At 35.0% G+C, this 27,841-nt stretch overlaps 1 long non-coding RNA gene across 3 annotated transcripts in view; it reads right to left on the bottom strand.

Annotated features, from left to right (window-relative positions):
- Nucleotides 1–1,857: 1,857 nt before the first annotated feature.
- Nucleotides 1,858–27,841, bottom strand: part of LOC114486711 (uncharacterized) — a 236,783-nt gene continuing 210,799 nt past the window's right edge. For 2 of the 3 annotated variants that reach the window (XR_008618051.1, XR_008618054.1), the window contains one exon: nucleotides 4,157–4,438. This is a non-coding gene — a long non-coding RNA (uncharacterized lncRNA). Of the gene's footprint in view, nucleotides 4,126–4,156; nucleotides 4,439–27,841 lie in introns of those variants that run through there. The other variant, XR_008618052.1, reaches the window with a different exon arrangement.

Genomic DNA, 27,841 nt, shown 5'->3' on the forward strand with positions numbered 1-27,841 from the left:
TCCGCAACGCGAGAGGCCACAACAGTGAGAGGCCCACGTACTGAAAAAGAAAAAAAAAAAACAGGGAATGTTGGAATTATTTTAATACAAAAATGACAAACTTTGGAATCTGAATCTTCTCCAATTGAGCAGAAAATATATTGGAGGTTTGAGATTACATATGTTTGGGAGATAATACCCATAGGAAAAGAATCAAGAGGGTAGTTTGACAAATCACTCCTCTATTTGGAGTCCCTTTATTAACCTAACAATTTTCTCACATTGATTACTTTCTTTCTATGCTATTCTAAGCTATAGACTCAGAAGAACATTCAATAGATGAGCAGAAATAAGTAAAGCAGGAAATCATTTGAAACTCTGTTGAGCTCTCTTTAGTACATTTTATTTCCTTTATTTATTATACTTTACATATTATTGACATATTAAATTGAGCAAATTGAGCATTTTCTTAAATTATTTCCTACAAATTCTATTTCCATATATATATACGTGTGTGTGTGTATGTGCATATATATATATATCAGCAAATGCTTTGTTTTTAAATCCAGAAACTGGGGTTTATGACTTTACAGAAGCTATGTGGCTTGGGTATTAAGTTGCAACTCAACTGATACTTATTGAGAGTATATTGTGGGCTGTCTTCAAGGAGGTGACAATATTTTAGAACACTCTATTAAACTTTAATGTGATATAATTCACTTGGAGAGCTTGTTAAAATGTTTCCTTATTCAGGTAAGTCTGAGGTGGGGTCTGAGAGTCTTCACTATCATAATCCTGGTTATTTCCACAGCTGTTGATTTGTTGCTCCTTCAGCAGAAAAGTTTTAGAGAAAATCAACATGTATTTAACTTAGAACAATGTAATCTGAAGTCAGTATTAGAATGAATAAAACACTATGAAAGCTCCGAATTACAGATTATATGTCTTAGGTTTAGACTCATGCTTTGAAATGGGAGATTTGCACTTCTGCAGAAACCAGTGAATGACTATGGACAGACTGTCCAATTATCTTCTGTATATGTTTCAAATCTTTAGCAAGAGGAATCTTCTTAAAGATTCCTCTTTAAGAATCAGAGTCTTAGTAAATACAGCCTTAAAAGTAGCAGTTTCACAATCTTCTGCAGAAGGAGGTAACAGTTATGAAATGTAAACCTGAACTAAGTAAATTATTTTGGTGCTATATCACTAAAAACAATGGAACTAAATTTAGGAATAAATGACCACCCAAGAAAGGATGACAGAGAGTCTTAGGAGTTTATTAATCCAAGCAATGTACCTTAATTTCAAATTGAGGATAAAAGTATTTTAGGACAAATCTAAGAATTGCCACGTAGCAAAGATTTCATTCTTTTTTTCCCCATAATGAACATGGAAAGAAGCAAGGAGAGAGGGATATGCTGTGTTTTTAAAGGCCAGCTGCAGTGTAGCAGAAGGCCTGGTGAGAGAGCCTCTGAAGCCTTTGGCCTGTGTTGGCTGTGGGTTGCAAGAAAATGAATTAAAGGAAATTAACCCAGCAGCAGCTTTCACATAAAGCATAATTCAAGCAAACTGGAAATAACTGGAAGTGGAGCCAGCTTTGATAAACTATGTGTAGGCCTCTAGCATGCCAGTGCACGGTAGACATGAGATGAACTGAAGCAGCAACTGGCACTGGGCAGGGTGGTGAAACAGAGCTGTGGAATCACCTCCAAAACATGATCTTTACTAACAGCCTTCTAATCGGATTCTCCGATTCTCTCTTCTCTTCATTTAAAAATATACAGTAATCATTCTTTAATCAGTCTTAGCAAAATCATATATTTATTTATTTATTTATATACACACATGTATACACATGTATACACACATACACACACATGGTTTATTCTATTTTTGTTTTTTCTAGGGGCTTCCCTGGTGGCACAGTGGTTGAGAGTCCGCCTGCCGATGCAGGGGCCATGGGTTCATGCCCGGTCCGAGAAGATCTCACACGTCGCGGAGCGGCTAGGCCCGTGAGCCATGGCCGCTGAGCCTGCGCGTTTGGAGCCTGTGCTCCGCAACCGGAGAGGCCACAGCAGTGAGAGGCCCGCGTACCGCAAAAAAAAAATATATAAAGTAAAAAAAATTTTTTTTAAATAAAAATATACAGTAATCATTCTTTAATCAGTCTTAGCAAAATCATATATATATATTTATACACACACGTATACACACATATACACACACATGGTTTATTCTATTTTTGTTTTTTCTAAATCATTTTTTTTTTTTTTAACTGCTACATGGAGGGTCAGAAGCACAGATGCTGAGTCTGTTTAAAATGGCCTAGAAAGCAAAGCACATGCTTTAATCTGATGTCTAGGATGCATTTTAAAAAATTGGATTGAAAAGGATTAGATTAGATTAGACCTTCTGGATTTAAAAATGTTAAAGCTCCATTTATGCTTTAACATAATCTCTTTCTACTCTCTGGAGCCATCAGGCAGAACGCAGTCTTGGGTAGCTTTTATATTATTATTAAATTTTAGACTTTTTTTTAAACATTCCACTTTCATATTTGTAATAGAAAGAAATCCTCAGAGACTGAGCTAAAAATTCTTTTGACTTGCTGCTAGAGGGAAGGATGGGTATGTATGCCTTCCATTTTTTACAGTGACTTTTGTGTATTTGTACATACACACAGACACGCATGTGAATATGAATAAGTAGCTTTTACATCCAAACAACAATGCATGCTTTTGAACACTGTGCATTTTTATGAAGTTATAGCTGCTAGTACAAAAATTCATTATAAAGCTTAAATGAAAAACCTTTATAAGACTTTGTACACTGTACCCCAATTTGACATACTCAACCCCAATCTCTGTAAATAAAAAAGACAAATAACTCTACAACATTTTCAGACTACTGAGGTTCTGGAATCAGACTTGCTGCCGTTTTCATGAATCATATAATAGAAAATACAATTATATTTGAAATTATACAAAATATTCTGAGGTGGAAATTTGAAAAATCTTCTCTGCATGAGCAAGGCAAAACTTGTTGGGCAGTTATATGTTTATTTCTTAATATTTAGTTATTGCTTCTCTAAAACGCCTACACAAGCTGAGATTGACTTGTAAGCACTTGTAAGTTTTGTTACCACTGCACTTGGGTTATACATCTCACAATAACTGCAATTACAAATGATCAATTATATTCATGTAGCTTCAAAGATTTAAGATTTATGGCTTACCCCAGGTAAAGAAATGCTATCATTTATCTGAGACATAAACAACATATGTCAGAGATAGTAACACATTTTTTAAACTAAACTTACTTTTAACTATATTTTTTAAATTGGAACATGGGCGGTCTTAGCAAAAGGAATATTAGTTTCCTTATTGTGCTCCATGTGAAGTTTGATAACCATGTGGTGTAGGCACCCCAGGGCTGCCTTATACCCGGACTCAAAGGGTTCACATTCAGAGAGCAGAATCTTCTAGAACAGTATAATTGACAAAGAAAGTGAGTTTTTTTCTTTTAGAAGATTCTAAAATACACTTGGCTTCACCTTCTGAGGTCTGCTTTTGGGATTTTGGTAAAAACTTTAATTCTGATTTGGAGGAAAAGGAGAGTCATAAATTCTATATTTCCTTTTTCTCAGTTTAAAAGGGATCCATTGGTGTTTAAATCAGTTACACTTTAATTTTTGTAACTATGAGACAGAATCTAGCTCTTATCTTTCCTTTTCCATAAAAACCGTGCCAATTGGTAACTAAATAGTTGAAGAGAGAAAGTTTCTCTTAACAAGAATATTCCAGCTAATAAACAGAGAGGAAATTATAGAATTAGTATATCTCTATTTTGCAGCCCTTAATGAAAAAAAGGTGTGGGGGGGAGTGAGGCATGTAATGATCCCCAATGGCTGCTAGCAACACAAAATGAGAAATATCTAGTTACTGTGTTTCTCCTGATAAAATCCACAACACCACAAATGAAGTTTTTTGTCTTTTAAAAACTCAAATCTGAATCTGATCAAGCACTACTTACCACTTTGCAGAAAAGGTATGGAGCATGTTGAACAGAACATGTTAAACAATATAATTGGATAGAGTCAGCCAAATTCTGACTCTAGGAAACTCCACATGACAAACAACCCAGTTTCTTCAACAAATAAATTGCACAGAAGAAAGGGAGAGGGGGTGGGGGAAAGGGAAAAGGAGAATGAGGGCAGGACAGAAAGAAAGAGGGAAAGAGGGAGAGAGAAAGGGAACACATAGATTAGAAGAAACTTAAAAGCTATATCAACCAATTGCAAAATATGGACCTTATCTCCAACAAATACCCTGTAAATTTCTCAACCAGATGTGACAGTTGTCAAATTCTTGAAAGTTGCAATAATTGTTCTATTCTGAGAAGTATTCTCACAACACAATTTCACAAAGCTGCAAGTAAGTTTTCAGAAGTCCTTTTGCCTCTAGAGAAACAAAAATGGTGATGCGTTTAGTGAGGCCTTAAATTCAGCCAGGTTTCAATAGATCTTACAAGTAAATCAGTATGTGACTGCCACTGTCACAAACCAAACCCTGACAAGTTAGTAAGCTTGGGCCAACAAAAAACATTACGCTAGATATTAGTAATGTTTCATCTAGTAGCTAAGTGTGGCCAGAAATAGGGTTTTTTCCCTGAGATAGCCAATTAGCCTTCCATATAGTAAACTTCATTATTTTATATTTATAGAAGAATGAAGACAATATTTAAAACTATAGCCAAGTTCTAACTCTTGAAAAGAAAAAACAGTAAGAATTAAGAAAGAAAATGAAAGCACTAAAATATAAATCTAAACAAAGGATATATGAAAGCTTTAATAAAGAAATATATTGTAAAAGGAAAATAAAGTATTAAAAAGATACAATTTGTACAAGGTGGAAAAAAAATCTTACAACAAAACAAGGAAGAGAAATCCCAGAGCAATGGGAAATGAAATACTCCCACAACACATTATTCTAAAAGGTACTTATTTCATTTGCGACTGGTATTTATACCTTTTAATGTGGAAAAAGACCAGCAAGCAACACATTATGTTAAAAGGTACTTATTTATTTGTTATTTCTATTTAAAGAAGTAATAGCCATACTGTTACATATAGAATGAATGTGAATCTATATTATTAGATTGTACTTTTTTTTTTTTTAGCTCAGTGATATACACTTAAAAGAAACTTAGGTAAAAGGAACTGTAATTATTTTGTGTATTTTTTTTTATTTCTAAAATGTTGAGATCTAAGGCTTTAAAAAAAAAAAAAATCAAATCCTTAAACCCCTGCTTCCAAGAAGGTCTCTGAGTAGCTAATTAGTTCTTTGTCATAGGGACTTAGACTGCTTTCTCCATTTGACCACAGTGAAATAGGCTGATGTTGTAAATCTCTTCAACATCCTAGGGATAGAACATATTGTTATATAACTGATATATAAAATTTTCTCTTCATCAGTATTAGAATGTATCTAAATGCTGGGGCGTTGTTAGCCTGAGATTATACCTACCGATCAGCAAGTTAGAACGGTAAAGTCACCCTGAAGAGCAATTTCAAATGTCCTGAATTGGAAAACAGTAGCAACAATGTGTTCTTGGTAACCCCAAACATTTTAAAAAATCATTTTCATACTGTAAAAATCACTATTTATTGATATATATATGTATTACCTAATATTGTGGGCTCTAAATGCTAACAATATTTTCTCAGCTTGAACTTCTTATTTCTAGAAACTAAATTAGACCAACAAAATTGAACATTTCTTTCAGTATGAGATGGAGGATTGTTTTAAGTGATAACTATTCCTTTGCAAAAATCCTCATTCTTGGGCTTCCCTGGTGGCGCAGTGGTTGAGAGTCCGCCTGCCGATGCAGGGGACACGGGTTCGTGCCCCGGTCCGGGAAGATCCCACATGCTGAGGAGCGGCTGGGCCCGTGAGCCATGGCCGCTGAGCCTGCGCGTCCGGAGCCTGTGCTCCGCAACGCGAGAGGCCACAGCAGTGAGAGGCCCGCGTACCGAAAAAAAAAAAAAAAAAAAATCCTCATTCTCCATTTGTTCATAGATTAGCACAATTTTAAGTCTGTTCTTTCTGCTGGATTTCTTCTGTATGCTAGATGTAGATATTTTACAAAAAGGAACCCTACCATCACCAGTGCATCCCTTAATTTTCTTCACATTAAGTAAAGCTTCATGTCCCTGTTCAAATGTTTTTCAGTCAGTATACAATATTTAATATTTTGATTTGTATTCTCCTTTATTCATGCATACTACCTAATTATATTTTGAGATGGGCACATTTTTACTATACTTCTCTGACTTTCTTTTCTTACTAAAAGATAATAAAGCAGTAATTATATACTTCTAGAAAGAGAAATCCATAGGAATTTTCAAGCTATATTTGAGATTTCTTGTAGAGAGAATGTAGTTGAGTCATTTTTTGTTTTGGTTTGTTTTTAATCCACTTTGCCAATGTCTGGCTTTTAATTGGTATATTTAGAAAATGTACAATTAATGTAATTATTATTTGTTAAGACTTAAGTGTGCCATTTTATTTTTTTCTCTTTTTTTCCTCCGTTTTGTTTTTACTGCCTTTCTGTGGACTACTGGAACATTTCTTTGTATTTCATTTTGATTTATCTATAGTGTTTTTGAGTGTATTTCTTCAGATATTTTTTTCAGAGATTGTACTAGGTATATTATATATAGATAACACAGTCCACTGGTATCAACATTTTATGGTTTCAAATGAAGTGCAGAATCTTTAACTCCCTTTAATTTCCTTTGCCCTCTCTTATTTATAATGTAATTGTCTTGAATATTCCTCCTCATAGAGAACCACATCAGACAGTGTTATAATTTTTCCTTCAACCATCAAACATAATCTATAAAGCTAAAGAGATGAAGGAAAGTCTATTGTATTAACTCATGTTTTTGTTCTTACCATTGTTCTTTCTTCCTTTATAATTTTTCAAGATTCCTTCCTTTAGTCATTATTTTAGGGTAGCAATAAATTCTCTTAGTTTTCCTTCATCTAAGAATGTCTTGATTTCCCCCTCATTTAAGGATATTTTCTTTAGATACAGATTTCCAGCTTGACAATTCTTTTATATCAGTACTTGAAAAAGGTTGTGCTGCTGCCTTCTGAGCCTCTTTTCTGATGAGAAATCCAGTCATTTAAACTGTTTTTCCCCTACAGGTAAAGTGTCCTTTCTCTCTTGTTGCTTTCAAATTTTTTTCCTTGTTTTTAGTTTTTGGAAGTTTGACTATGCTGTGTCTTGGCATAGATTTATTTGGGTTTATTTTGTTCAGGGTTCAACCACTTCTTGAATCTTTAGATTTCTATTACTTACAATTTGGGGAAGTTTTCAGCCTTTTTTTTTTTGAGTACTTTTTCATTCCCTCTCTCTCTCTCTCTTCCTCTTCTCCTTCCAGGACTCCAAGACATGAATGTGATCTTTGCTTAGAGGCCCACAGGTCCCTGGGGCTCCATTTAATTTCTTTTCAGTCTATTTTCCCTCTGTTGTTCATACTAAGTTCTATTGTTCTATCTTGAAGTTCATTGATTCTTTTCTCTGTCCTCTCCACTCTGCTGTCCGAGCACATCCTTTTATTTTTGGTTATTGCATTTTTCAATTCTAAAACTTTCCTTTGTTTCTTCTTTGAATCTAATTACTTGCTGAGATTTAATTTTTCATTTGTTTCAAACTTGTTTATAACTGCTCACTGAGACATTCTTATGACTGACCCTTTAACATCCTTGTCAGATAATTATAATATCTGTGTCATTTCAATTTTGGCACCTGTAGTTTGTATTGTTACATTCAAATTGAGATTTTCCTGGTTGTTGATATGACAAGTAATTTTCCATTGAAACCTTTTGATAAATGAATGTTTTGATAAATGAAACTCTGAATCTCCTTTCAGTACTCTGTTAGAGCAGAACTTCCCTGACAATGTTCCTATTGGGGGAGTGGTATACTGCCTTGTTACTATCTGCTGAGACAGAAGGCCAGTTTTCCCACTAGTACTCCATTAACACTACCTTGTCTGAGAGGGGCAGGAGTGTCTCATTACCGCTCTCTGAATGGCCTCCAGTGACCCAATGGAGGGTGGTCTCCTTACTGCTGGATTGTGGTGAAAGTCCTGACTCTCCACTGGGTCTCCTCTGACATCACCCTATCAGGAAGTGTAAATAATGCTTCATTACTACTGGTTGAGGTAAAAGTTCAAGCTACTCACCTGATCTTCATTGACACCATGGGGTACAGGGCCTCCTTACCACCTGGCTAAGGTGAAAGTCTAGCCCCCCACTTGGACTTCTCTAAGGGTTTGGGGTATTTCATTACAGACTGGCAAAAGTGGAAGTATAGGTTCCCCTGTGGCCTTTGTTGCTGGGGATGGGAATAGCACTGTGGTGTTTTACTGTAGAGTAGTTATTATCTACAAGTTTTCTGTCTTGCCAGGTTGCCCCTTTCCTGGCCCTTTTACTAGGGAGAGCTGAACTTTTCTTGAATTTTTTCCCTACTCTTGTTGGCATTTCTGGGTTGTCAGCTTCTCTAGCACCCAATCTAAAACCTTGACATTTTGCGGAATAAGGGCAAAAGAAAACCCACCAAACTCACTGTCATTCCATCGCTCACAATTCAACTTCCTTAGTCAGTCTTACCTCTTTCCATCTTTCAGAGTCTTCCAACTTCTGTTATAGTACTTTAATACCATATCAAGGTGGTGACCAACAAAACTGAACTTCCTAGAATAGTGTTTGTTTTGATTAGTTCTTGACTGATAAATAACCAGATGCTATGAAGGATTGTAAGTCAGAATAGTGAAGTGCAGACTCCTGAGACAAGGCTCTCTGAGTTTGAATCCTTGATCTGTATCTTAAAAGATGTATAGCATCCATAAAATTACTTAACACTTCTAGAACTAATTTTTCACACCTACAAAATAGAAATAATAATAGCTGCCTAATTTGGTGGTTGTTCAATGCAACAACATATTCAATATAACAATACAAATGGACAGTGCCTGGTACAGTAAATGAGTGCTATTATAATCTTGGCATATGTGTTTCTTTTTTAAGGCATCCTTATAGAAAATGATAAATTAGTCCTTCCCAGAGTACTAACTGGTACTTTGCTGCCTTGAAATGGTGAAGAGGAATAAAGTTTCTTTGAAAAATATTTTCTTTTCTCTGATGCATCATAGGATCAGGTTACAGAAAGCATCTGAATTGTTTAACAACCAGGGTTTGCCACCGATGAGCACACTATAAGCTCTGAAAACACATTTGAAAGTATCTTATATTTTGGTCCATGACTCACTCCTTGACATTAATTCCTCTCTATAAGGGATTAATGTACTCAAGAATCAATATGCTTTCAGACAGATCCTACATCAGTGAGTTTCTTTGCTGGTCAGTATTTTCATTATTAACAACTTATGTCAGCAATATTCCCTATTCGTCTAACGGTATTTGAATTTATTCTCTCCTTTTAGTCCTGATTGTTGAGCATTACTCTAAAGGTCTTTTATAACTTGATTTACCAAGAAAGCAGAGTAGAAATCTATATGAAAACTCAGAGGCCTGAAAAGTGGAGCAATTAGGAAAAGTGTACTATTCAGCTCTACTTTCCAAATACATAGGATGAATATTTTAAGTTAGTTTGTACTTCTTGAGGTTTGCATTTAAAGAACTATTTCCCACAAAATCCCCAAGTTATTCTATCCACATTTATTTTTTAGTCTTTTTTCATCACAGTGGACTTCTGTTATCATTTGCCCACTTGGATCCCATGTTTGGTTTATTTATTTAAAGAGTATTTAATTATATTTGCACTAATCCTATGTTTTGACATTGTTTTTATGTAATGCTTAAGAATGTATGTTCTAGCCCAGATCTGGGTTTCTAAATGCCATTACCCACTAAAAGGAATCAGGATTCCTTGAAGAAGTAGCTGATTCTATGGCTAGGGCAGGGAAACCTGAGATGTGTCTAGAATATATTTTTGTTCCAGAAGATAAGGAAGAGCTCAACAAGTTAGAGGGTTATGTAAAAATGACATTAGAGTCCACTTGAAAGGTCTCCTACAGGCCAAATCTGGAACAATTAAAGCATGACAATGAATAATGACAATAAAGAATTACAATCTACTGATTTAAAAAGAATCCATGAGTCTACACTGAGAGTATATACATGTATATATACATGTGTAATACATATATATATATATATATACATAAATGGGGGACCATTTGGGTACCCCAGTACCCCAAAATGTCACTGTATTTTGAGATAGGACCTTTAAAGAGGTAATTAAGTTTCAATGAGGTCTTCTTTTTTTTAACTTTGCATTATATTTAATAAAAGTTTAGGGAGATCTTTGTGATACATTAGTTATCATATTTGGGGAAACTTTAGCCATGTACATTGTGTTGGAGAGGCATCAAGAGTTCAAGAATTCTCACAATTTGAGTACACAACTGCTTTACATGTAGGCATGTTGGCAGCCATGTACATAACAATGATTTGGAGGATGTTGTATTAGTCATCTCTTGCTGTGATAATGCTTTGGAACAAATTGCCCCAAAACTCAGTTACATAAACAAGAATTTATTTTTCTTGGACCTATGGGCTAGCTGCAGTGGCTCTCTTTTAGACCTCTAGATGGCTGGTTTTGCTCCATGTTTTGGGTCAGTTTGAGGTCTTTCCCACACATCTTACTCTGGAGCCCAACTGTGAGGCCGCAGCTCTCAAGCCCTATCTTCTCACAAATTTCACTGAAATATAAGAGGTGAGCCCAACCGCACACGCCCATTTAAGGCCTCTGCTGCTCATTTAAGGCCATCATGTCTGCTCACACTTCATTGGCCAAAATATGTCACAAATCTAAGATGTATTTAAAATATGAGTATTTGTTTAAAGTTGGGTGCTTTCACAGAAGAATACTGCATTTTGGACAGTGTTACCGTAGCATTTTCATTGGTATTGGCAAATGTGATAAACCTTGTGTGAACATTTTCACCTTTGAGAACTTTTTGAAATTGTGGGACAATTTCTATGGGAAAAGAGGAAGGTACACTTTGGAACTCAACTCTCATTATGGCATTATTGGGAGAAGAGTTAATGATGATAAGGTCAATACAAATGAAAGGTTTGGGCTTCACATATTCATCATTAACATCAGCATTCTACAGAACACTCCTGGAGGATTGCGATGCTAGCTTTAGGTGATTTCTAACATAAAGCATTAGAATTTGACAAAGCCACTTCAGTAAAACATACATCATACAGTACATCGCATTTTACTTTTTCCTACGCCTCCACCACTTATCATCAATACTGTACCATAACACAGAAACAGAAAGGGAAACTGAGTGAATTCATTGTTAGCAGACTGGCTTCACAAGAAATACTAGTGGAAGTTCTTCAAATGATAGCAGGAGTAACTCAAGCCATGAAAATAAAACAAAGAATGCTGACTAGAGCAGTTGTGTAGGGAATTATAAAAGATAATGTAATTTCAAATCTCTTCTCCTTTCTTCTCTTAACTAAGTTAAAAAGTAAGTGCATAAACAATATGACTATATTTGGATTGTTCTGTATATAACATAAAGAAATATCATATATTTGATGATATGGCACAAAGAAGGCAGTGAAAACAAAGCTGTATTAGAATAAAAATGACATTAGATCATAACCTGAATCCGCAGGAAGAAAGGAAGAGAACCAGAAATGGTAAATAAATAGATTAACCCAACAAACTCTATAAATATTTATTTGATCTACTTTCTTCTCTAAGCTCCTTTAAAAGATAAGGTTGTGTGAAGTAATAATTATAACAATATGTTGTTAAGTACGTAACATATATAACTGTAATAAAAACAAAAAAGAGGGGAAGAAATACAGCTCTATAAAAGTTCAGTTTCTGTTTCTCACTGGAATGAAGCTAGTACAAATCTGAAGAGATTCTGAGAAGATGTATTACATAAGCCCTAGTACAGCCATTACTAAAAAAATGTGGTTAAAAATCATTAAAGGAATTAAATGTTACAGTAGAAAATATCCACCTAATATAAAAGGAAAATGGAGCAACAACAACAATAACAAAAAACCAAAAACATGAGACAATGTGGAAACCCAAAGGTAAAATGATAGGCATAAATAAATCCTACCATATCAATAATAAAAACTAAATGTAAATGAATTAAACAATACAATCAAAAGGCAGATATTGTCAAACTGGGTTTAAAAAAATGTTTTCTATAGGCAATACCTTCCTTTGATTCAAAGGTCTAATGTGTCCAAAGTAAAAGGATGAAAAAATATACATCATGCAAATAGCAACCATAAGTATGCTGAAGTGGCTATACTAATACCAGAAAAAATAGACTTTAAAACAAACAAAAAAGTTACTAGATATAAAAAGGGACTTTTTATGGTAAAAAAAAAAGGGAAGATACAAAAATTATTAACATATGTGCCCTGAATAAGATAAAACCAGAATACATGAAGAAGAAAATACCAAAATACATGAAGAATTGAAGGAAGAAATAGATAATTCCACAATATTAGGTGGAGGCGTCAGTACTCCACGGTCAATAATGGATAGAACAATTAGGCAGAAGATCAACAAGTTTACTGAAGACTTGGACAACCCTATGAATTAACAACACCTAATAAATGTCTACAGAACACTCAACCGAACAGTAAAATACACATCCTTGTCAACTACATGTGAAACGTTTTCCAGCATAGATGACATGATAGGCTATAAGACAAGAGATTGAAACCCACATACATTGATGGTGGGAATGTAAAATGGTGCAGCCCGTTTACAAAACAGCTTGACAGTTCCTCCAAGTGTTAAACATAGAGTTACCCTGTGACCCAGCAGTTCCACTACTAAATATATACCTAAGAGAAATAAAAACTTATGTCTGCACAAAACTTGTACCTGAATGTTCATAGAAGCATATTTATAAAAACAAAAGGTGGAAATAATTCAAATGTCAATCTGACAAATGAATAAACAAAATGTGGAATATCCGTACAATAGAATAGTGTTCATCTATAAAAAGGAATGAAATATTGATCCATGTTACAACATGGATGAACCATGAAAGCACTATGTAAAGAAAAGCAGCCACTCACAAAATATCACATATTGTATGGTCCCATTTATATGAAATGCCCAGAATAGCAAATCTGTAGAGCCAGAAAGGAGATTAGTGGTTGCCTAGAGCTGAGAGGGCTGAGGAGAATGAAAAAATATTGTCAATGTGTAATGGGTTTTTTTGTGGGGGGACAAAAATCTAAAATTGGATTCTTGTGATGGTGACACAAGTCTTTTAGTGGTTACACTAAGAACCACTGAATTATATACATTAAAGGGTTAAATTATAGTATGTAAATTACATCCTAATAAAGCTGTTAAAATTATGATAATTTTATATTTATGAATTTGAAAATTCATCCAAAATTACAAATTCTTAAAACATGCAACCTAACAAGACTAACCCAAGAAAAAAAATGGTAATGAAGTTTCACTGAGGTCTTTAGGGTGGGCCTTAATCCAATACGACTGGTGTCCTTATAAGAAGAGATGAGGACATAGACAACATAGACAGAAGGACAACCATGTGAGGATATGGTGGCCATCTGCAAGCGAAGGATTGAGACCTCAGGAAAAAACAAACCTGCCTCTGGAACTGTGAGAAAATAGATTTCTGTTGTTTAAGTCACCAACCCTGTGGAATTTTGTTATGGCAGTCCTAGGAAACAAATACTATAAATTTTTAAAATTACCATTATACAATAATAATTAATTCAGGCAAGAATTATCAATGGACTCACTGGATTAAAGTTTGATGTGAACAATATATCTATATGACATCATTGTATATCCTGCATATTACTTATTAGTTCCAAAGGGAAAAAATCATAACTCTACAGTGGAGAAACCTGGCAGATACCTCAACCAAATGATCAATGTTGACATCAGCAGTAATATGACAAACTAAGTCCAGGTGCCTCCTGATGTGATTCACTGAGAAAGATACAGTTGTTAGCATTCAGCACTCTTAAAACCATATAACTTGAATTGAGTCATAAGGAAACAAACAGTTAAACCCAAATTGAGGAACAGTGTGCAAACTACTATCCTGTGTTCTTCAAAATGACAATGTCATAAGAGATAGTATACTAGGCATATCAAGCTCTGTAACTCCTTAACACGGGGCTCCAGTCAGTATCTGGGTTTCCCAGTGAAGTACTAGAGTTTTCTAATAAACTGCAGATATTCAGTGTTTCAAATAAGTCTTTCGTCAAGGTGTTGACATAATATCAAACTAGAGAAAAAGGAAAAGAAACTTTGTACTTTGATCAGTTAGTTTATCACAGGTTACTCTGTGATTTGCCATGAGTTCTCTCATAATCCTAATTACAACCTTCACAGACTCCAGAATTAGTATCCTAAGAACAAGTGAAGTATTCTGGACTGCATTAATGAAACAAGAATAGTAATTCACCAAATGGTACAAGTAACAAGGAAGAATTCTTGCACTTGATACGAATAACAAAGCTGAGTGTGTTTCCTTTTTCCATTGGTGATGAAGAAAATATTTTGGCAGGAGGCAATGTGCACATTTGTACGTAGAGGTATATAAACGGTTTGACCTTAGAGAGTGAGACTCTGGGTAAAACAGGCTTGTTTAGACAGGTGTGAAGTGGCAGCACAGATTGACATCTCTGGTTTAGTCCCTTAACTGGAAGAATTTATAATTTAATGGAAAGATAGACCATATTAATAACCATAAACAGTAGCATTTAGAGCTATTTTAAGGAAGGCAAGTATGAAATTAATCTATACTAATATATAAACGACTGACTGTCTCTAATTCATCTCCAAGAAGAACATGACCTTCCTTCCCACTGAAAATTAAATTTCTGGCATCAGAGGCACGTGTCAGAGTCATCTTATTATCATTTGCAGCACTTAGTAGAGTGCCTTACACATATTAGGCACTCAATAAATACAGTTGGAATGAGCAGCAATCATAGTTGGAATTTTGGAATATATAACAAAGTGAGGTGAGAAATTTCCAGAAATATGAGAAAATTTCTGTGGTGACAGAGGTTGACTGGGAAGACAAGTTCTGACAAAGTTCTGCCCCTCTAATTTTAACTTTATTTCATCAGTCTATTCTTTCCTCCATTCATGAATGTGGAACTATAATCTCAACAACACATACAATGTGTACCTTGTCCTATGCATTTCTGACTTAGGAAGGCCTGTTTTCACACTCCAGTGATACTTCCAATGATTGCAGTTCACAAAAGAAGACCTACACCACAAAATCAATGGAAAAATTGTACTGATGGAGCACTGAACACATCATTAACAATAGAAATACATTCCTGTTACCATTGCTAGCAGTATGTGAATCATGTATTTATAAATGCAGCTTTGAAATACTAAAGTGAGTATTCTTTCTCTTTATATTAAAAAACATGCCATACTCATTCCAAGAATGCTCTTAAATTTAGTGGTATTTGACACATATTTTTTAAACATTAGAATCCTTTTTCCAATTTAAACAAGTCACTTTGTATTTTTAAATTTTTCTTAAGTATTTTGATAAGAGCCATATTAATTTATGACTTTTATTTCTGCATTTGAAGACTAGTTCATTATTTTATACATGGTAACTTTCAAATAAATGTAGATTTTTTATTTATTGTGTGCAATTGATCTAGTTTTAATGGTTTTTAGTTTTCCATTTATACAGTGTTTTAAAAGCTAAGCAGCTACTCTGTATTAATTTACATTGTCTTCGCATATATACATGCGAATGAGGAAATGATGTATGTGTGTGTATGTATACATATATATGAATTAATATTTATGAACATATTTCCAGTGATTCAACACATTAGTCAATCCCAGAAAAAAAAAATCATCCTATTTTCTACTCACCATAAAAGGGATTCATTTCTGTTCTTATTTTGTAACTTGCATCACTAATTCCCGTGGACATTGTTTTATTAATTGTCTTGAAAAGAGTTTAAATATCCAGCAGGTGATCATAAGCTTATATTTCTGCCATTGAATGGCATATAGCACTATTAGAAACATAAAGTAAGAAGTCCTAATTTTCACTGGGTTGGCCAAAATAGAGGAAAGTATTGAATCACTGAAGTTCTCTTTTTTGAGCTGCCAAATTTTCATCCTTAAGAAGTCTTTGACAAAATGTTTGCAGATGACCTTACTGATATTTTAGCATTTTCATTCCCCTGACAATAGTGTCTTAAAATGTGGTGAAGTATCATGTGCATTTTTATCTTCTGTTTAACTGCTATTCTCCTATGGCAACTGGTAAATAGCTTTCAAAAAGTGTTTCTATGCCACACAATAAATCATGAACTACCTACTTGTTTTCTGTTTCATTTGTCTTCTTCCAATGTCCATTATTTTTACATTTATTTTACTTAGAAATCAACATACCTAATTGTTTCTCCTCTGCTTCTGGCATTTAATGAGCAATGGTGACACAGACTGTTGCATTTGTAAAATACAGATTACTGCATCACAAACATGTCAAAAATAATATGTTCTTGAATTGATGTGTTGCCAGACACAGTCCAGCCCTCTTCTTGATTCCCTTGGCCTTGAGGAGCCCTGGTCTTTGCCGGTATTGCCTCATGTCCTAATACTATCAGCTGTTTCAAGTTCCCTGTGGGCAAGGGCCCCACTTTGTGGAAGCCTCCATCTCAGCCAACATCACGGGAGCTGCAGCAACTCCAGGGCCAGGCAAGTTCAACCTTAGCTGACTTTCACTGCAACTGCAGGAGTAGGGAATTGGGGGGAGTTGGGGGCTTGGGGTGGGGTTTGGGCAGGAGTGGAGTGAGGGAGAGCTGGGTGACACAACCCCTGTGCAGGAGAGTTAACTTTGACCAAAGGAAAACAAGATACAGGGAGAGGGACTATTCAAAGTTGTAGGGATTCCATAAGGACTTTCTAAAGATCTAGCAGCAGGTCTTTCTACTTGTGGAATTCTGGCCAGCTAGGTAAGCACTGTCTTGTATTTGCTCTCCCTCCTTTCCTGCATCTCTTCCTTTTAGCCTCCACAAAGCACTGACTTGTGAGTTTTCTCTCCATTTTTATGGAGAATACAGGCTGATAGATATGTAGATATTTCTACAACAAGAGTTCAAGTGACTAAAGTAAGATTTCCAAAATCTTTGAACATTTGTAAGCTTGTTGACCAATGTCACTCTTAACCACTTTATTAGATGCATGTCGTGGAGGTAGTGATTTTTATCTTTCATAGAGCTAGTAAGTGGTATTACAGGGATTGATAGTAAATCTGACAACCAGTTAGATGTAAGTGTAGTGTCCAGGGGAGTAAAAAGTTAAAATGGCACTGAAGTTTCCAGAGTGGCTACAAAATGATGGTTACATCAAAAACTTTGTCCAGAAAAAGATTTCTAGAATTGAGGTAACCTAGGATACTCTTTATAGTCTGGAAGCCCCATTAATCCTCATCGTATCTTAATAATGTTTCCTGTTCTTGGGCAATTAAAAAGATAGAAATATCAAATTATAATTGTAAATTCTTCTTGATTAACCCAAGTCTCTGTGCCCCTTTTTGGAAATTCAATGCTACAGATGGAAATTCTTGCTACCAATGGAAATTATCTGTAATTTACCTATAAATTACCCTGTAATTTTAAAACGCTGTCAGCTTGCTTATTAATGTTACCAGAAGAAGAGTGAAAGATTATCCCATTAAACTAGCCTGAAGGGCAGTCACTTCCACCTCAGGGAGTGACCTACTAGCACGAAGTCTTCTTCAGGCTCTTCAAAGTGAACTTCTGATTGTGAGCAAAATTCCTTGATCAATACCCATCCTCCAAAGTGGGGAATCCAGTCTGCTCAGACTTCTAAAAGAATTAATAATGTCCATGAGAATGTATGATAAGAAAGATAAAACAAGTAGGTTAACACCTCAATGTTGTATAATATTGTTTTGACTAGTAATTAAGTTGAATTAGAGTAAATCTTTTGGTTGGTCTATAGATCTAAAATTGCTGCCTTCTTGTTTAGAGAATCACCTCTGATTTTGGCAAGTGCCCATGGCAGATGACCAGTTCTATTTTGGACACAGTGAATTTGAGTTACCTAGTATAGTCTTTTGGTATGCTAACATTTTTAACATACCATGTAAATATTATTCACCAGGAGACTGATGCTTACTAAGAGTAATTAGCTCTAAATTACTATAGACAATAAGAGTCAGAGATAAGAATTAAAACTAAATCTATCTAAATTCTCTTTTCTCTACACCACACTAAATCCTTACCTTTTGTTAAGTATCTAAACTCATTAGCTGTTTAAATAATGACTGTAAGGGTCATCTAGTTATGATGGGAAAACTGAGTGTAATCTTTTAGTAGTGCACAAAAATGGAAACATAACATAAGCAATTATTTTAATTGCAGACTTGATATGAACATATTGATAAGTTATTGTTCAAATGAATAGTCCATGTGGCTTCATTCTGTATTTATTTTTTAAAAATACTATACATTTATTCTAATGCTACCATTTGTCTGTGAAAACTACCTTCATTCAAATTCAGCCACCATTAAAAATGTTTGCTAGGGAATTGTTTCCCTAGCAACAGTTACCATGTGCATAGACAGTTCCTCTCTGTTCATTCTCCAATCCAACAACTGGCATAAATGTTCATGTATAGCAGTAAGGTTGAAAATTCAAATTCAACACAAAATGACAAGCTCAAAGTGAAAATATAATCGGAGTTAAATCAAATGTTTACACCAACACACTGACCAGGGCAATTGAATAGACCATAAGACAATGTTAGGAAAGCATGCAAATGTCACTTAGGGAAGTTGAAAATGACAAGAGAGGATTTATAAAAGCTATCCTCCAGACCTCTGTGAGTCCACTGTTGTAGAAAATGTGGAATTTTTCTGATGATTAAGAAACTAATTCTAAAGAAATACAGATAAGAACAGTTTAAGAGATAGAGGGGTCTGATTCATGTACACTTAAAAAATATAAAAAGTCCTCTTTAACAGTTTAGCAGATTTGTTAACACAGCTAAAATGAGACTACTGCAAACCACTTTGGCATTTACAGTATATTGATCCTCATAAGATATTGGGCTCCTAAAATGAAGCATACAAATATCTCCAAAAAAAAAAAGCAAAGTAATAGTAATCTGCAACCGAGTGCTTGTAAAATCATAGAACAAAAGAGGCAAAGTTAGGTCTAGATTACCATCTTCAAGAGGAAAACTTGGTGTGTCCATTGTGTTAGTGCAAAAAGAAGGGTGCTAAATGTGACCGCCCACTCAGACCCAGGGATGTTGAACATGGACTCACACATTCATTTGTCTGTTATTTATTCATCCAGTCACTTACTCGTTCAACATGTATTTATGGACCTCCTACTATGTGCCACACTGTACTAAGTATTGGATCAAATGTGGTAAATAGATCTGGAAAGAATGACAGCTTGGTGAAAAGGAAGACAGGTAGTCAGAAGAGGCAGCTAATTGAAGCAGAGAGACTTGCCCAGGAGTCAGACATTTGAGCTCCTCTTCCATTTCCTATGTAAAGCCTGTGGGACTTTGGACAAACACTAAGTCTTTCCAGGTCTGTCCTATTTGTCTTATAAGTGTCTATAAGAGGCACAAAAGGATATAAAGTTTACATTCTCATGCAAAGTTTTATACATTGTAAAATGCTCCACACATATAAGTATAAACTTTCTACTGCAAAACAGCACTCCCTGGGAGCAGCTCCAACCTTATCCTTTTCCTCAATTGCACCTTCCAACCTGCTCTGTCCAGCTAGCTCTTCTCTGCCCCTTGTTTGAAATCTAGAATAGGTCTTAAACTTTGCTATACTCTGTGAGTTTCTCCAGGAACATTTAGTCAATATGCTTCTCATTTCATTAATTTTTAAATGCCCAGTTTTCTATGATAAGAAATGATTAGCATGTCATTCAAATCCTGTCATGGGAAAGGGGGTGTGATTAGATTCTTGTCTATTCCATCCTGTCTCAAGTCTGTTCTCCTTTCTCTTTTCCACCAGACTACACTTTGTGCTTACTGAGTTGTAACTGGGGAAGGAGAGATAACAAGAAAGGTCTCAGTTGACCATGCTATTGGGTTCTAGCATTGGTGGTCTGAGGACATCCAGCAAGGGATCTTCCACACCCAGGGTGTTGTATCCATTCTTCAGGAACACACTCATTTATGGAGATCTCTCAACTGAAGATCTCTTCTTGAGCAGGCACTTAGCTTCTCCTCAGCCTCTGGTTTTGAAAGTCTAGCCCACAAAGGAGCTCCCTGTTTGGGTCCCATCACCCCTCCAAGTGTTCCCTTTTGTCTGCATGACCTAATTCTGGTCCACAGAAAATCTCAGGCTCCCTTTGCTACAACAAATTCTAGGAGTATAAGGCATTCCCAACACAGCTTTCTCTCATCTACCTAATGTCAGGCCAGCCCACCATCACAACCTTTGGCTGGGTAGGATATTCACATTCATTTTGTCTTTCTTTTAGATTGCACTGAACTTTACTAAAAACAATGGTAGGTAATGACCTGAACCCATAGGCTCACTAAAGTCATAGTTACTGAACCAGGTCAAGAATAATGATTTCAGTCGGCCACTCTTGTCAAAGTACCACAGATGGATTTAAAATTTTTCTTCCAAAAATATAATCTGAGTTATTTTCAAAATAATGAGTGCCAATGGGTAATATTGATAAATGAAATAGTAAGTTTCTAAATTTTTAAGACAGAATTGTATAAGAAATACAATGACCCCTCATGGCTTGCCTGATTCCATGTTGAAGCAAGGATTGAAAGAGATGGGCTTTGTTTCAAACAAGTGTATGCTCATTATTAAAAAAAAAAAAAAAAAAAGAAAGAAAGAAAAAAGCCTAATTTTCAGTAGCAATTTTGCTTGGCTTAACTAGTACAGAAAAGCTGGAACTATAATGACATTGAAATTCAATATTGCAGCACTAAAACTAAAGGCAGCCTTTTCTAATTGCAGAATGGACTCTATGTTGTCAACTCTAGTTTAATAAAATGAAGGCATCAAGGCAGATTTTTCCTCTATCTGAAATGTTAATCTTAGTTCAGCTGAACCAGAAAAGCTAAAGTGGATTTGATTCATGAAATAAAATCCACTGCTTTTATAGAGATTTCACAAGGGTTTTTAATATCAGTTTTTCAAAAACAGTAGTTTGCTCTCTCTGGTGCATATACTATAAACACAGAGCCATTTTTAACAAGAAAACTAAAATTTGGAAATTTATCACTTTATTTCTGGGTGCCAATTATAGAACAAAAGTAAGTATGTGAAAAAAGCAAAAAGTTCACAAAATGAGAGAGTGGCACGGACATATATACACTACCAAATGTAAAATAGATAGCTAGTGGGAAGCAGCCGCATGGCACAGGGAGACCAGCTCGGTGCTTTGTGACCACTAGAGGGGTGGGATAGGGAGGGTGGAAGGGAGGGAGATGCAAGAGGCAAGAGATATGGGAACATATGTATATGTATAACTGATTCACTTTGTTATAAAGCAGAAACTAACACACCATTGTAAAGCAATTATACTCCAATAAAGATGTTAAAATTAATTAATTAATTAATTTTTTAAAAAGCAAAAAGTTCTATGAATCTTTCATACAAACCAAAATAAATAGATGTAACCTCATTACACATGTACCTCTCCAAAAGATGAGAGCATTTTATGCTAGCTCAGATTATCAAAGTTGTTCTTTAAAATTGTGTTCTGCCTTCTTTATAATAAAAAAGGTATCATTTTATTCAGACATAAGGATGACAGTAAATGTGCCACAGATGCATTTTTTTCAAAACATAACCTTCTACATAGGCCTGTGTACCTCAGTCTGACCGTATGTGATGTAGATTAGCAGGAATTAAACATGAAAACCTTAGTTTTCCCATGTTAGGTGACTAAACATAGGATACCTTCTAAATTTCCCTTGAAAGAGTATGTTGTAAATGAAGAATCGTCTTGCCAATAATAACATGCATTCCATGTTGAATATAGCAAAAACCATATCTTGCAAAGGAGTCATCATTCTTCAATAAAGTATTTACTGATCTGATTTTGTATTCTAAAAATCTTAATCTGGAATTCATTTCACTTTGCCTCTAAAATATGACTGACTTAGGAACATGCCTGTCATTCTTTTTTCCTTCAGTGTATATAAAATCATGGTCAGAAGTCCTCTTATTCTAATAAGAAATTATAAAGGTAAGGGCCCTGGTAGGTTATAAATGTTTCAATTCTATCAGTGCAATTTTTGTAGTAGAAACGAGAAGGAGTGTAATCTCCTGTAGGATAATCGATTTCTCAGATGATCAGGACCTAGACATTCTTAAGTCAGGCTCATAACATCCCATCAGTTTATTTACCTGTGCTCAAGTCCGTCATCTTATAAATGGAGAAAGGAGGAAGAAAAAGTCATAAACACATGTAGGTAAAAAAAAAAAAAGTCATCCGAATAATCTTAAATAAGTTATCCAAATAATCTCAGTAGAATGGTTTCAACAAGAAAATTTTACTCATTTTTTTTCCAAATCAAGCTCATTTTTTTGTTGTTCCTTAGAATCCTTGCTGTTCCCAGACCACAACTGTAACTAATAAAAGATTCTAAGGAATCACATATAAATAATACAGAGTCTCCGCCCTCAAGATGTTCACAGTCTTAGTAGAAGATACAGATGCATAAAAAAGCAATTATACTGCAAAGTGAAGAATTCTGTCAGAGAAATAGAATGTGCCGTGGCACACATGAAGAAGCTAGCCCTTCAAAAGCCCTGTTTTGCTATTAAAAATGAAACTATATAGGAAAAGAATCTGAAAAAGAATGTATATGTGTGTGTATTACTGAATCATTCTGCTGTACACCTGAAACTAACATAACATTGTAAATCTACTATACTTCAATTTAAAAAACCTTACTTGCTAATCTTAAAAAAGAAACTATATAACTGATTTTATAAAAATTACAGAATATATAATAAAAAAATTTATAAAATATTTATTACAAGCAAGTATTAACTAAACAACCTAGAAATCAGATAAAACTTTTCATTAGGAAAGCAACCATTATTGACAGCCTGTTTTCAAATGTTCATTTTGTGACTTCTTAATATAAATTCAAAGCCATAATGGAAAGTTCATATTTGAAAATCAACAGTTTACATTTGCATTGACTTGTAAATAAATCAAAGAAGAAAAAGAAAAATAGAAAACAGAATCAGTATCATTTTGCCTGGCTCAATTCTCAGGTCACAGAGAAATACCTGGAGGAATCAGAGACCTCCATAGTCCTCTGACAGCTACTGCTCCAAGAGAAAAGTCAGCACAAAACAATATGTATGAGACACTCAATAATAGAAATATATTGTAATAGATTGGCCTGTGGGCACTACCACTCTCACCTTTTTTTGGAATTTAAAACCAAACACTTATCTAAACAGAGGAATGAATAAAAACATTTAACCAAACCAAATATAGACTAAGTATCATCATCAGAAAGAAAAACACTTAAATGTTTGTTCATGATAAAAACGAGTCAGCATAATGATCTGGAGGATAGAATAGATATAGTCTGTATATGTGACTCATATAATCTATATGCTGGATTATTTTTGACTCTCTAATGCAAACTGGCATATGTGAAAACTCTTTACAAACCATAAGGTACAATGTAGCATGAGCTTATAAAGATCAGCTTTAAGCAAAATGAAAGTTTTGCTGGAGTTACTTAGTCTTAAAAAATTGGTTTTCTATTCAAGAACTAAGAAAGATGTAGAAGAGTGGACCTGAGTCTTAAGGAAAGGGGGAAAAAGGGTGTTGAACAACAGACAAGCATCAGCTTGGTAAAACTTGGTAAACCTCTCAGATGGGGACAACTAACTTAGATCAAACCCACTGGTCCCATGGGAAAGTCTTTCTGACTTTGGCCAATGATAACTATGTTCAATTTGAATCAGGTAGGCAGAGCACAAGGCACTGATCCTACCCACCCGGGGAGGATGCCTCCTCTTCAATCACAAGGCAGAAATTTGAAGGTCAATGAGGGCTTTGCCACATCTGTGCCTCTCCTATCAAAATCAAGAAGGTTGTTCTACATACAGTAGAATTTCCACATGAGGTGATTTCCTTTAGCAAATGATTCCAATCTGTCACCAGTTTCACACAGAGCTCTCCCCTCTATGCTTATTAGACTTCTCTTTATTAAAAAACTTAAGCGTATTACTCCCTGATAAATAATTCCTCCCTAAATTTGCATATGTTAGTGCAAATTTAGCAAGCATATCAGTCACACTGTCATGTTGAGTTTAACCTGCAGCTTTGCAGAAGAAGGAATGAAATTACACCTAAGTCTACTCTGCAGTTATCCTTAAAATGAGGTGACCCCTTGGAAAAAAATATAATGTCATTCTGAAAAGTTGAATGATTCTGAGCACATCACTGAAGACTGATTTTGTAATTAAAGCTGAAAGAAAAAACTTTGTGGCATAAAACTCATTACCTTGATGAGGTATAGCTTTTGATCAAAGAAAATGATTCACACAATTTTGCTGTTTGAAACTCCTACAATACATATCTTATGGAAATATAAACTTTGACTTGTAAACAAGATTTAAAGAGGTTGAGCTGATACCGAGCAGTAAGTTTCTAGATGTTCTTTAGTCTTTTTAAATAATACTGTAGCGGGGTTTTTTCTAGCCCCTCTCCACCCCTCCTTCTGATTTGCTCTTAATTCTTTTAGTTGCTGAATAAATTACTGTTTATAGATGCTTCACCGAGACTTGAAGGGGAATTTAATGTAATTGTTCTTGTCTATGATGAAACTCAGAATCCAGAAACCTAGGAGTACAATGTTAAGGGTACATGTCCACAATTTACAGTTGCTCGGCATACTGAAGTATCATACAGAACTTAGGTGAAAAAGAATAAAAGTAACCAAATGCTAAAATAAGATATTTTTACCTAGGCATCTCAGGATGAGAACATTTCAACATGCCCTCCTGATAGACAGGGAGAAGGAACAGGCATCTGATTCTGTTGAAGGTATCTGGTAACAAATCAGTCAAATTGAGAATAAAATTATATGAAGGAAAACATCATGGTTAAATACACAAGAGACGTTGAAAATAGAGAAATAAACAAAAACCACACAGCTGTGTGAAAACCTAACAGGACATACTGAGTTATAAAATTCTCTCTTGGTGAATGATTATAATTGCCGTATTGTGCAAAAGTGAAACTGACCCTAGAACACTTCAATAGAGATTCAGTTCTTATGGTGGAGCACTTATCAATATTAGTTCATAAAAGTAAAACGAATTGTTTCTATTCTGAGATAATCCACCTGCTCTTTTGCTTTATTTGAGGCTGCAAATATTCATTTAATAACAGAAACTGGTATACAGACTCGAGTTTTAGTAAGCTAAGGATTTTCCAAAACTTCAATTTCATTCAGATCTCAGTAGATAAAATTCTGATCAGACTATATTTTAAAGAGCAAAGCAACCACATGTCCATTCCTTAAAAACAAAACAAACAAAAAAATCCCTAAACAAAAGAACTATTTGAGAGTTTTAAATAGCACAATGAAATTTTTTTCATCCTTTCCAACCTCTACATTCATTTAAATCCAATTATCCATCCACTTCATTCTAGATGGAGAACTGGGTATTTAGGGGAAACACTTGTTTTAGAAAAAGCTATTTTTTTCTATGTCAGAAATAGATTGGAAGCTTTTCATGCTTGATGAACATTCTGGGCTCCTTGAAGGAAAAAAGTGACGGTGCCGAGTATGGGGCCAGAGGACGCTTCTCTCACATCCACCTGTTCCAGGTTTTGATGCACTGGCCCACAAATCACCTCTTCGTCTTTGTCATCCTCAAAGCCTCTATTGATTTCCAGTGACCTGAGGCTGATACAACAAAAGGAAGCAATTCCAAAGCAATGTCAGAAGCCCTTTGCCACCAGAAATAACACCCTGCTAAAACCGGATAGCTGGAAATCTGAAAGGTAATGTTTGTGTTGTTTTTTTTAGGTAAAGCATCTTAAAAATAAGACAACTGAAGCATTGTTAATTCAAATTCTGAGCTGCTAATCCAAGGAATGGGGCTATAAATATTAAGTTCTATAGATAAAGCAGAAGAGAAATAGAATTATGGAGCTTATGGCTCCAGCAAGCAGCCTCAGAATCTCTGGCGCAGAAGGGTAGCACTGCCTCGCTAGCTGTCATTAACCCCGTCAGCACTCCTGATTCCTGCTTCTTGGACAGCGGCCAGTTCATGTATCCTCATGTATCTATCTTTTCCTGTCTTTACAAAAAGTAGAGTTCCCTTCTACAGCATTTACACACATGCTGCTGCTGCCAAGTTTATTTATGAGTATTAAAAATGAAATTTAAATTCCAAGTATTTAAATATATCCACATAAAAATTAAAATATATATACAAAAAAGGAGCTTGGAAAATGCATTTTGGTAATTACTTTGTTGATATCATTTCAAAAAGTAGGGGAAGAGCTCCCTGATTAGAAACAGTCAAGTACTACTCATGGCCTCATAGTTTTCCAGATTTAAATGTTTTCTGATTTGTACAATTCAGTCCACTGTGATTTTCACATAGCTCTATTTAATATTATTATAGTAATGTGGTTTTTTGCCTCCTATTTCTAAAGATACTGTGGAGATATAGAAAATCCCAAATCATTTCTAATTATTTTAAACCTATTAAACACACAAAAGACTTGGCAATCTTTAGGAAGCTCTAAAGGTAAGCACAGAGGAATTACACCTATAACCACACAAATCTACATATTTATTATTAACTATGTGCCAGGAATCGGGCTATACCCTTTCCATGCAATATCTCATTAAATCTTCCCAACGACCCCATGAAAAAGTTAGAATAACCATTGCAATCTGAGAAATGAGAAACAGGTTTAGGGAGTTCAATAGCCCTCCAAATTGCTTATACCTGGTAAGGAGAGGAGTTGGATTGAAACTTCTCTAGTCGGAACACTTTTAAGTTTACAATTTAAAATAGAAAAGTTTGCACCTCTTTCTCATTTTTCCTCTAGCTATTTGCCAAGATATGTCTCCCCCCAGTTTTCTTTTTGCACCAGCTTCTGTCAAACACTGGAAAAGATCAAATAACAAAGGAACAAATATCATCAAAGCCCAGCAACAGGTCACCTGGCCAGGTTTCCTTGTTATGGGAACAGCAAAGTCCTTTTAGCAAAACCATCTCAGATGGTTGCCAAAGCAGCCTGTCTAGACAACTTAAAAATCAAGCACAGAAACATAATAAATGGGATTTGTTTGGAGAATGAAAGTACCCACATAAAGAGCAGCCTTGTAGTAAACTTTAATCATTTATACCTGCTAAGAGCACAGTCCAAGGATCCCTCTAATCTTGACATCATGGATGGTCTTTATCAACTGTACTATGAATTCCTTGAGGGCAAGAAGGAGTTCTTGTATATGAATGACCTGTGTATTCCCACTAGTGTCCAGCATTTATTGAATTAAATTAATTACTTTAATTTAATTTATCAGGGAGGATACGCGAGATTGTTGTTAAATTCTAAATAGCGGTCTCAAGTCTCAGGTGATGCAAAAGGTAGCATTTCCCTGTAATTAATAACAAGATATTTCAGCTGAGAGAAAGATCAGCTATCATTCAGCTCAACCTTCTCCTTCTACTCTTTCTAAATGTTTAATCTTAAAAATGCT

The sequence above is a fragment of the Physeter macrocephalus genome, chromosome 8, assembly GCF_002837175.3.
Source record: "Physeter macrocephalus isolate SW-GA chromosome 8, ASM283717v5, whole genome shotgun sequence".
Classification (NCBI taxonomy): Eukaryota; Metazoa; Chordata; class Mammalia; order Artiodactyla; family Physeteridae; genus Physeter; species Physeter macrocephalus.